The following is a 10,898-nucleotide window of genomic DNA, read 5'->3' as shown; positions in this document are numbered from 1 at the left end:
CGGACGGTCTCTGCAGCATAGATGGCCGAAGATGGATGGCCTGGCCCATCCCCTCACATCTAAGCCAGAAGTGTTTTTTGTTCACTCGAGTATAAACCAAGGGGGGCGTTTTCAGCATGAAATATCGTGCTGAAAAACTCAGCTTATACTTGCGTATATACAGTAATTGTTCAAGTTCCTCCTTAAAGGAATCAGTGGGGTGCCTCAAGATGACATGATAGGATTCACGATCTTTAAGTAATGCCAATGTCATCTCCCTGTATCCACATGTGTCCAAAACCACCAGATTCCCACCTTTATCAGATGGTTTAATAATTATATTAGAATCTCGTTCTAATTGTTTAAGGGCAGTCAATTCTCTATCCAAAAGATTAGATGGAATTTGTTCATTCCATGAAGGTATCCTTTCAATTTCTCTAGTTACCATGTCCAGGAATATATCCAAATTAGATGATTCCATGAGGGGGAGGGCATCCTCGTGCTTTTACATCTCAAATTAGTAAAAGGTCCCTGACCAATACCCCTCTCATTTTCAGCCAAGAGATCTGTCATAATTCTAACATAGGGTAAATCTATTCAAGTGAATGATAGTACTGCTCTACAGTTCTGGTACGCAAGAGTCTGTAGTAAAGGATCACGGCTTAAGCCAGGCACATAAGCTTACGCAGAATGGTTACTGGTAGCTCTTGGCTAGTCTGCCAGGTGAATCTCTTGAACGTTAAAGTAAAACCTGCAAAACAATAGTGGTACTGCACAAAACAATGTTAGTCTCACGACTTAAATGGGCACTGTCACCAACTTTTATTTTTGATATGTTGTAGTACTTATGTATTACAACATATTTCTAATATAGTTTAATTTTTTTTTTTTTTTTTTTTTTTATTAACACTGTATTTTCCGTTTGAAAACCGGCCACTAGGGGTCTCCCTCCTAGTGGCCAGCTGCAGGCTAGCGTGACATCACGCCTGAATTCAGACTGATGCCGGCCAGGCATCGGTCCTAATTCCTTCATCCTGTGCTCGCTCCCTGCCTGGCAATCAGACAGGCGGGAGTGATCGCTGAGAACAGAAGAAGCGCGCATTGGCTCCCCTGCTCCCTGGCATTGCACGCCGGCCCTGCCATCCCTTCGCTGCTGTCCTGCACTTACTTTTCACGCCGGCCCCGTTGCTGCACTGTCCTGTTATGTTGGAGCGGGGGGATAGGAGCGGGTTGCGTGGCGGGGTTCAGGTAGCAGGGTTGGGGGGGGAGCGGGGTTCGGGTTGTGCCACGGCCATGTATTGTTTTTAACACAGGGTGCCTCCAGTTTTTTCCCCAATACAACTCCCAGCATGCCCTGACAGCCAATAGATGTCAGGGCAAGCTGGGAGTTGTGGTAGTGAAACAGCTGGAGGCACCCTGTGTAGATGAACTAAGGCTAAATCACTGACTGGTGCCTGCTGGGGAAGTCTGCTTGGTAGTGAGCACACTACCAGGCAGACAAAACTACATTTTTTATATAGTAAAAAAAAAAAATTAAAGGCAGGGAGGGGGTTAGGGATAGATGGGAAATAGGCAGGGACAGAGAGGGGGAAAAAAGGGATGGTGGGAGCTACCCTTTAATAGTAGGAAAAACAAGATTAACACCTGTGAGCTCTTCCCGAAAATTTGCCATCCCAGCCTCGCCTGTCAGGGTGCTTTTGAGGTTGGGACATGAAGCGGGGACCACGGGACTGTGCCACCTCTAAGGGACTGACTCATGTGTTCCAAGACACTTGAGAAAGCTTGGAATCAGTGATGGTGGGGCTCACTGTTACCACGATCTGTACCGCAGCAGCTTGCGCCACTGGGGGACAAAGTGTTGGTGTCTGTTGAGCAGGCCAAACCTCCTCAATGCTGGGCACATCTGTAGATGACTTCTTCTGGGTTTCTGGACGGTACTTAGGTGCCATGACTGGCGCCTCGGACAGGTACGCTTCCTCCATGTCTTGACCTCTGACTTGTGGAGGTAGTAAGCCGAAGGGATCCGACTCCCAATCTTCCGAGGGCAAGCAGACAAAGGAGAGCTGTGTGGGGTTCTTCAGTCTTGTCACAGCTGCCCCCCATTCTCCTCTTGCACTGCGTACTGGGGTGTACTCCACTATTTCCCTGCTCTCCAAGGAGTGTAGGTGTGTGGGGAGGTAGTCTCTCTTGACTGCCCGATGATTCACAAGGACGGTGCCCCCATGGTAGAAGTCCATTAAGGTTCCAAACCCCCAGACTCTGTCAAATTTAACCCCTTGGGGACCGAGCCCATTTCGACCCTAAGGACCAGAGCATTGCTTGCAATTCTGACAACTGTCCCTCAAAGCATTAATAACTCTGGGATGCTTTTACTTTTGAATTTGATTCCAAGATTCCAAATAAATTATATATTGATTCACATATACAATATGCCTACTTTATGTTTGCATCATAAAGTTGACATGTTTTTAATTTTTGAAGACATTAGAGGGCTTCAAAGTAAAGCAGCAATTTTCCAAATTTTCATGAAAAATTCAAAATATGATTTTTTCAGGGACCAGTTCAGTTTGAAGTGGATTTGAGGGCCTTTCTGTAAGAAACTCCAATTATGGACCCGTTATGAAAATTGCACCCCTTAAAGTATTCAAAATGACATTCAGAAAGTTTGTTAACCCTTTAAGTATTTCACAGGAATAGCAGCAAAGTGAGGGAGAAAATTCAAAATCAAATTTTTTTACACTAACATGTTCTTGTAGCCCCATTTTTTTTTTCATTTTTACACAGGGTAAAAGGTGAAAAATTCCCACAAAATTTGTAACCCAATTTCTCTTGAAAGCTCTGCGAAAGCACTACAGGCCTCAAAAGGGAAGGAGCGACAATGGGATTTTGGAGAGCAAATTTTGCTGTCATGGTTTTTGGGGGGCATGTCATATTTAGGAAGCCCCCATGGTGCCAGAACACTATTTTGGAAAATACACCCCTCAAGGAGCATTAAGGGAGGGGTAAAGTAAGCCTTAATACCCCACAGGTGATTGACAAACTTTCGTTAAAGTGGGACGTGAAAATGAAAAAAATTGATTTTTAACACTAAAATGTTACCCCAAACTTTTCATTTTTGCAAGGTGTAATAGGAGAAAATGATCCTCAAAATGTATAATGTCCTTTTCTCTCGAGTAAGGAAATACCTCATATGTGGCTATAAAGTGTTCTTTGGGTGTGCTAGAGCAGGGGTCCTCAAACTACGGCCCGCAGGCCACATGCGGCCCGCGGAGCGCATTTACCCGGCCTGCTGGGTGTTTTCGCCTTAGGACATCCCTGTGTTCCGAAAGATGCTTTCGGAACACAAGGATGCCTCTGTGAAGTCCCTGCGGCCCGCGTTTACTTTAAAAACATGGGAACCGCCGGGAGCAGGCGCACGCAGCGACGTCACTGACGTCCCATGCGTGCACCCATGGCAACCGAGCGCGGAGCAGCGGAGAAAAAAAGAAGAAGCAAGGATGCGCATGCTGGTAGTAGGTAAGTGTTTACCAGCGGTGCGTCCCTTTGGTGTTCTGACCACCGATCCTCCGGTCCTGCTATGGACGGAGCGGTGGTCGGAACACTGAAATGGGGCAGTACACAGGCATACAGCCTCCAGCCATACTTTATGGCTGGAGGCTGTATGCCTGTGGGGGAACATCCTGCCAACGTAATTTGGGGGACTATACTGCCAGCCTAATGTGGGGGAACATACTGCACCTAATGTGGGGGAACATACTGCCAGCCTAATGTGGGGGACTATACTGCACCTAATGTGGGGGAACTATACTGCCAACGTAATTTGGGGGACTATACTGCCAGCCTAATGTGGGGGACTATACTGCACCTAATGTGGGGGAACTATACTGCCAGCCTAATGTGGGGGACTATATTGCATCTAATGTGGGGGAACATACTGCCAACGTAATGTGGGGGACTATATTGCACCTAATGTAGGGGAACTATACTGCCAGCCTAATGTGGGGGACTATTTTGCACCTAATGTGGGGGAACATACTGCTAACGTAATGTTGGGGACTATATTGCACCTAATGTGGGGGAACTATACTGCCAGCCTAATGTGGGGGACTATATTGCACCTACTGTGGGAGAACTATACTGCCAGCCTAATGTGGGGGACTATATTGCACCTAATGTGGGAGAACTATACTCCCAGCCTAATGTGGGGGACTATATTGCACCTAATGTGGGGGAACTATACTGCCAGCCTAATGTGGGGGACTATATTGCACCTAATGTGGGGGAACTATACTGCCAGCCTAATGTGGGGGACTATATTGCACCTAATGTGGAGGAACTATACTGCCAACGTAATGTGGGGGACTATATTGCACCTAATGTGGGGGAACTATACTGCCAGCCTAATGTGGAGGACTATATTGCACCTAATGTGGGGGAACTATACTGCCAGCCTAATGTGGGGGACTATATTGCACCTAATGTGGGGGAACATACTGCCAACGTAATGTTGGGGACTATATTGCACCTAATGTGGGGGACTATATTGCACCTAATGTGGGGGAACATACTGCAAGCCTAATGTGGGGGACTATATTGCACCTAATCTGGGGGAACATACTGCAAGCCTAATGTGGGGGACTATGTTGCACCTAATGTGGGGGAACTATACTGCCAGCCTAATGTGGGGGACTATATTGCACCTAATGTGGGGGAACTATACTGCCAGCCTAATGTGAGGGACTATATTGCACCTAATGTGGGGGAACTATACTGCCAACGTAATGTGGGGGACTATATTGCACCTAATGTGGGAGAACTATACTGCCAGCTTAATGTGGGGGACTATATTGCACCTCATTTGGGGGAACATACTGCAAGCCTAATGTGGGGGACTATATTGCACCTAATGTGGTGGAACTACAACCTAATGTGGGTGAACTATACTGCACCTAATGGGGGGGGGGGGGAACTACAACCTAATGTAGGGGAACTACTACCTAATGTGGGGGACTTTACTGCCAACCTAATGTGGGGGAATTGTACTGCACCTAATGTGGGGAACTGTACTGCACCTAATGTGGGGGAATTGTACTGCACCTAATGTGGAGGAACTGTATTGCCAACCCTAATGTGGGGGGACTACAACTTAATGTGGGGGATCTATACTGCCAACCTAATGTGGGGGGAACTGTGCTGTGTACTTAAAGTGGTAGTCCACTAATAAGATATATAAGTGTGCATAGAAATTTATTCATGTTTTGTTATCTATAGTCCGGCCCTCCAACGGTCTGAGGGACCGTGAACTGGCCCCCCGTTTAAAAAGTTTGAGGACCCCTGCGCTAGAGGGTTCAGAAGGGAAGGAGTGACATTGGGCTTTTGGAGAGCGAATATTGCTGAAATTATTTTTGGGGGACATGTCGGATTTAGAAAGCCCCCATGCTGCCTAAACGGCAAATAAAAAAAAACACATGTCACACTATTTAGGAAACTACACCCCTCAAGGAACTTAACAAGGGGTACAGTGAGCCTTAACACCACACAGGTGATTGACAAACTTTCATTAAAGTGGGACGTGAAAATGCAAAAAAAAAATTTTTCAATAAAATGCTGGTGTTACCCCAAATTTTTGATTTTCACAAGGGGTAATTGGAGAAAAAGCCCCCAAAAAATTGTAACACCATTTCTTCTGAGTATGGAAATGCCCCATATGTGGATGTCAAGTGCTCTGCTACAATGCTCAGAAGAGAAGGAGCACCATTGAGCTTTTGGAGAAAAAATTTGGTTGAATGGAAGTCGGGGTCCATGTGCATTTACAAAGCCCCTGTGGTGCCAGAACAGTGGACCCCCCACATGTGACCCCATTTGGGAAACGACACCCTTCACAAAATATAATAAGGGGTGCAGTGAGCATTTACTGGTGTTTGACAGACCTTTGGAACAGTGGGCTGTGCAAATGAAAAATAAAACTTTTCATTTTTACGGACGACTGTTCAAAAAAACTGTCACACACCTGTGGGGTGTAAATGCTCACTGCACCCCTTATTACATTCCGTAAGGGGTTTAGTTTCCGAAATGGGGTCACATGTCAGGGGAGATCCACTGTTATGGCAGCACGGGGGCTTTGTAAATGCACATGGCTCCCAACTTCCATTTCAACCAAATTCTCTCTACAAAGCACTGACAGACTGTGCATGCTGGGAGTTGTAGTTATGCCACAGCTGTAGGCACACTGGTGACGGAACACAGAGGTAACAGACTTACTCAGTTTTTCCTCACCATTGAGCCTCTAGCTGTTGCAAAACTACAACTCCCAGCATGCACGGTCTGTCAATTCATACTGGAAGTTGTAGTTTTGCAACAGCTGGAGGCACCAGTGTTGGGAAAAAGACTCTAGCTCAGTGTTTCCCAACCAGTACACCTACAGTTGTTGCAAAACTACAACTCCCAGCATGCACTGACAGCCGAAAGGCCTGCTGGGAGTTGTGGTTATGCAACAACAGAAGAAGAACAGTTTGGAGACCACTGTGTAGTGGTTTTTAAACTGTGGCCCTCCAGATGTTGCAAAACTAAAACTCCAAGCATACCCAGACTGTCCAGGCATGCTGGGAGTTGTAGTTCGGCCACATCTGAAGGACCAGATGTTGCAGAACTACACCGCCCAGCTTGCCTGACTGTCTGGGCATGCTGAGAATTGTAGTTTTGCAACATCTGGAGGGCTACAATTTGGAGACTACAGTATAGTGGTCTCCAAACTGTGCCCCTTTAAATGTTGCAAGACTACAACTCCCAGCATGCCCAGAAGGGCCAGATGTTGCAGAACTGCAACTCCCAGCATGTCTGATAGTGGTCTTTAAACTATGGCCCTCCAGATGTTGCAAAACTACAACTCCCAGCAAGCCCAGACAGCCTTTGGAATTGAAGTTTTGTAACTTTGAGAAGGCCACAGTGAAGATCACTTATCATAGACCTTTACTGCAGTCTCTTCCACCGTCTGTGCCGCCACCCACCATCCATCCATGCTGCCCAGTAATCCGATTGTTCCCCCCTTGTCCCACTTCTTCTCCATGCCCCCCCCCCCAGCCCCCCCAACACTCTTCCATCTGTGGGCACAGAGGGGGGAAATTAACTTCCCCCCCCCCCCGCCCCCAACTGCCATTGGTCAGTCCTGACCGACCAATGGCAGGGGATAAGAGAAGGTGGCACCCCTGCCACCTCACTCCTATCCTTTAGGGTGATGGGGGCTGTGCCGCTTATTTTCCTCGTGATCGGGTCACCAGAGAACCGATCAGCCTGGAAAAAACGTGATTCACCAGACAGAATTGAATCAGGACCTACTTAGGAATTGCCACGAGATGCCTGCTGAATGATTTCAGCAGATATCCCGTTCCGATCACCACCCGGTGAGCGGCGGTGATCGGAAATGTGGGGGGTGTACAGGTACGCCCTCCGTCCTTAAATACCAGGACGTGAGTGCGTATCTTTATACCCTCCATACCCAACAGGTTGAAGGGGTACTCCCCTGGAAAACATTTTTTTTTAAATCAACTGGTGCCAGAAAGTTAAACAAATTTGCTTGTTTTTTTTTGTTTTTGTTTTTTTTTATTTATATTTTTTGGGGATCTTTTGTCCTCAGATCATCTATGGCTCACAAGGCGTAGTCTGCTTCTGCAGGTGCGGCAAAAGGCTTTATCCGTTGGAATGTCTCTAAAACGTCCAATGGTTTTATCACAGGCATCACAATGATAGGTGAACTTGTAGTTGATGACATAGTCATGGTACATTGTTACCTTTGGCAGCTCAGGATGTTTTCGGGTGTCTCTATCCGCATGGGCCTGCCAGAGGACACCATGACCGTCAGTTCTGCTGCCGTCTATAAGCCATGTGGCCGCATGGCACATCTCGTGAGCTAATACGTCCCTTACTCGGTCTGCAGAATCACAGATCTTGTCAGATAGTTCTATTCTGCTATATGGCTGGTCACCATAAATGCCGTGCAGGCACTGACCTACTGTGGACGTCAGTCTTTTATTCCATGTGATCTTGATGTCAGGAAGCTTATCGTCAAAGATGGATTTGTTATACAAACTAAAAAGTTTGCTTGCCAGCTCCATCTTGTTTTCTTCAAAATCAATGACATACTTGGATGTCGGCGATGTTATATATTGCAGAAAATTAGGTTTCTGCCTCTTCCTTTGATGGAACTCAGGTGAGTTCTCTTCTCCTCCTCTTACTCGCTTTCTTTTTGTCATTCTTTTCCAAAAGAAATCGCTCAGAACGGTCCTCGGTCTGCAAACTCCTACACACACTCTCAGCGTAACATTGGGTGATTGGAGTATTGGTAGTTTTCACCATTGTGACATCACACATGTGACATCATGATGACATTACTGGTCATGTGACTTCTTCTTTGTTAAGCTGTGACTTTAGTCTCCATTTGATAATATACATATCATTTAAACAGGCACATGGGTGATATTTGGCGTGATATAAGGTCATGTACACCATCACAAATAAACTTTTCATGGTTTCCATGGATATAGAAAGAAATATGATTTTTTTCCCAACTGATTTTTTTCTACAGCTCTTATGCAGGTCATGTGTCTCCATGTTATTAGACAACAAACTGTGTAGTCTGCTCCTGCAGCCATCTTCCCTTCTATCTGTCCTCTACATCTGGCCAACCCACCAAACATACTAGGGGGGAGATTCATCAAAACCAGTGTAGAGGGAGAGTGGTGCAGTTGCCCATAGCAACCAATCAGATCGCTTCTTTCATTTTTAACAAGGCCTTTGAAAAATGAAAGAAGCAATGTAATTGGTTGCTATGGGCAACTGGGCAACCTTTCCTCTGCACAGGTATTGATAAATCTCCCATTATATGTTAGCACAATGTAGGGGACACATAGAAGTGAACATGAGACAACAGGATTCTAAAGAGATGTTTATGTCTGTACCATGGAGACACATAGGCAGCAAAGACGCTATAGAAATAAGATTATAGGGAATTGTTCATTAAGATCTATTGTAAAGTTGTTTCATTCTTAGAGGTGGCCATATCCTTGTTTTTTCTTTTTATATATATTTTTCTTTACAAAAGTCATGGTAAAAAGACAATTTACCAAATTACATAAATACATATAAATACATGGTGGCATAGTAGGCCCTAGGCTACAAGGGGAAGCAAATCTGATGATGCATCAGATGGGTACAGCAGGAGAGTAGCCCCTATCTCCTTAAGGACCCATGACATCCTGGGACGTCATGGCACCCTGGGCTTTAACCCCTTAAGGACACATGACGTTCTCATACGTCTCCATTTCCGAGTCCTTAAGGACACATGACGTATGAGAACGTCATGTGTTTTACCGGCCCCCCGCAACCATCTGGAGCGGAGCCGGTCCCCGATGCCTGCTGAAATTGTTCAGCAGGCATCGGGGCATATCGCCCAGGGGGGTTATGACCCCCCATGTCGGCGATGGCCGCAGATCGCTGGACAATTCAGTCCAGCGATCTGCGGCGGATTCCGGGTCAATCGGGTCTCCAGTGACCCGGTGACCCGGAATTATTGGCTGATCGGGGCCGTCAGAGACGGCCCCGAACAGCCAGAGCCAGCAGGGGTGAGGTGGCACTGGTGCCACCTCACGATCACCCTGATTCGTCGGCCGGATTACCGGCCGACCAATCAGGGCGCCTGCTGCGGGTGTCACTCCCGCAACCCGCTCCGCCCCTCTTCCGGAGGACGTGAGCGGGTGCGGGACGTGCACCCCGGGTGCTGGGGACCCCGATCCCCGGCGCCCCTGTTGGGATCGGGGCCCCAGGAGCAGCGGCGGCGGAGACGACGAGGGACTGACCTGGTGCAGCGAGGATCGTTGGAGGTGAGTGACAGCCTCCTGCTGTTGCTTAGCAACAGCTCCCAGCATGCAAAAAGGGCATGCTGGGAGCTGTAGTTATGCAACAGCAGGAGGCAGACCACCACAACTCCCAGCATGCCCTTATGGGCATGCTGGGACTTGTAGTTTTGCAACAGCTGGAGGCACATTCTTTCTATGGAAAAGTGTACCTTCAGCTGTTGTGTAACTACAACTCCCAGCTTGCACAATCAGCTAAAGTGCATGCTGGGAGTTGTAGTGGTGCATCTGGTGGTTGCATAACTACAACTCCCAGCATGCCCGTTGGCTGTCGGTGACTGCTGAGAGTTGTAGTTTTGCAACAGCTGAAGGCACACTGAGTTAAGTAGCAAACCAGTGTGTCTCCAGCTGTTGCATAACTACAATCCCCAGCATCCCCAGCCAAAGTAGTATGCCTCCAGCTGTTGCATAACTACAAGACCCAGCATGCCCTTCCGCTGTCCGTACATGCTGGGGGTTGTAGCTTTTGCAACAGCTGAAGGCACACTGGTTGCAAAACACTGAGTTTGTTACCAAACTCGGTGTTTCACAACCAGTGTGCCTCCAGCTGTTGCAAAACTACAACTCCCAGCATGCACTGATAGACCGTACATGCTGGGAGTTGTAGTTTTGCAACAGCTGGATGTCCCCCCCCCCCCCCCCCAATGTGAACGTACAGGGTACACTCACATGGGCGGAGGATTACAGTAAGTATCCGGCTGCAAGTTTGAGGTTGAGGCAAAATTTCTGCCGCAGCTCAAACTGCCAGCGAGAAACTACTTTGAACCCCCCGCCCGTGTGACTGTACCCTAAAAACACTACACTACACTAACACACAATAAAATAAAAAGTAAAAAACACTACATATACACATACCCCTACACAGCCCCCCTCCCCTCCCCAATAAAAATGAAAAACGTCTGGTACGCCACTGTTTCCAAAATGGAGCCTCCAGCAGTTGCAAAACTACAACTCCCAGCATGCACTGATAGACCGTACATGCTGGGAGTTGTAGTTTTGCAACAGCTGGAT

The sequence above is a fragment of the Hyla sarda genome, chromosome 2 (genome assembly GCF_029499605.1).
Source record: "Hyla sarda isolate aHylSar1 chromosome 2, aHylSar1.hap1, whole genome shotgun sequence".
NCBI classification, from domain to species: Eukaryota; Metazoa; Chordata; class Amphibia; order Anura; family Hylidae; genus Hyla; species Hyla sarda.
This window is presented reverse-complemented; position numbering follows the sequence as displayed.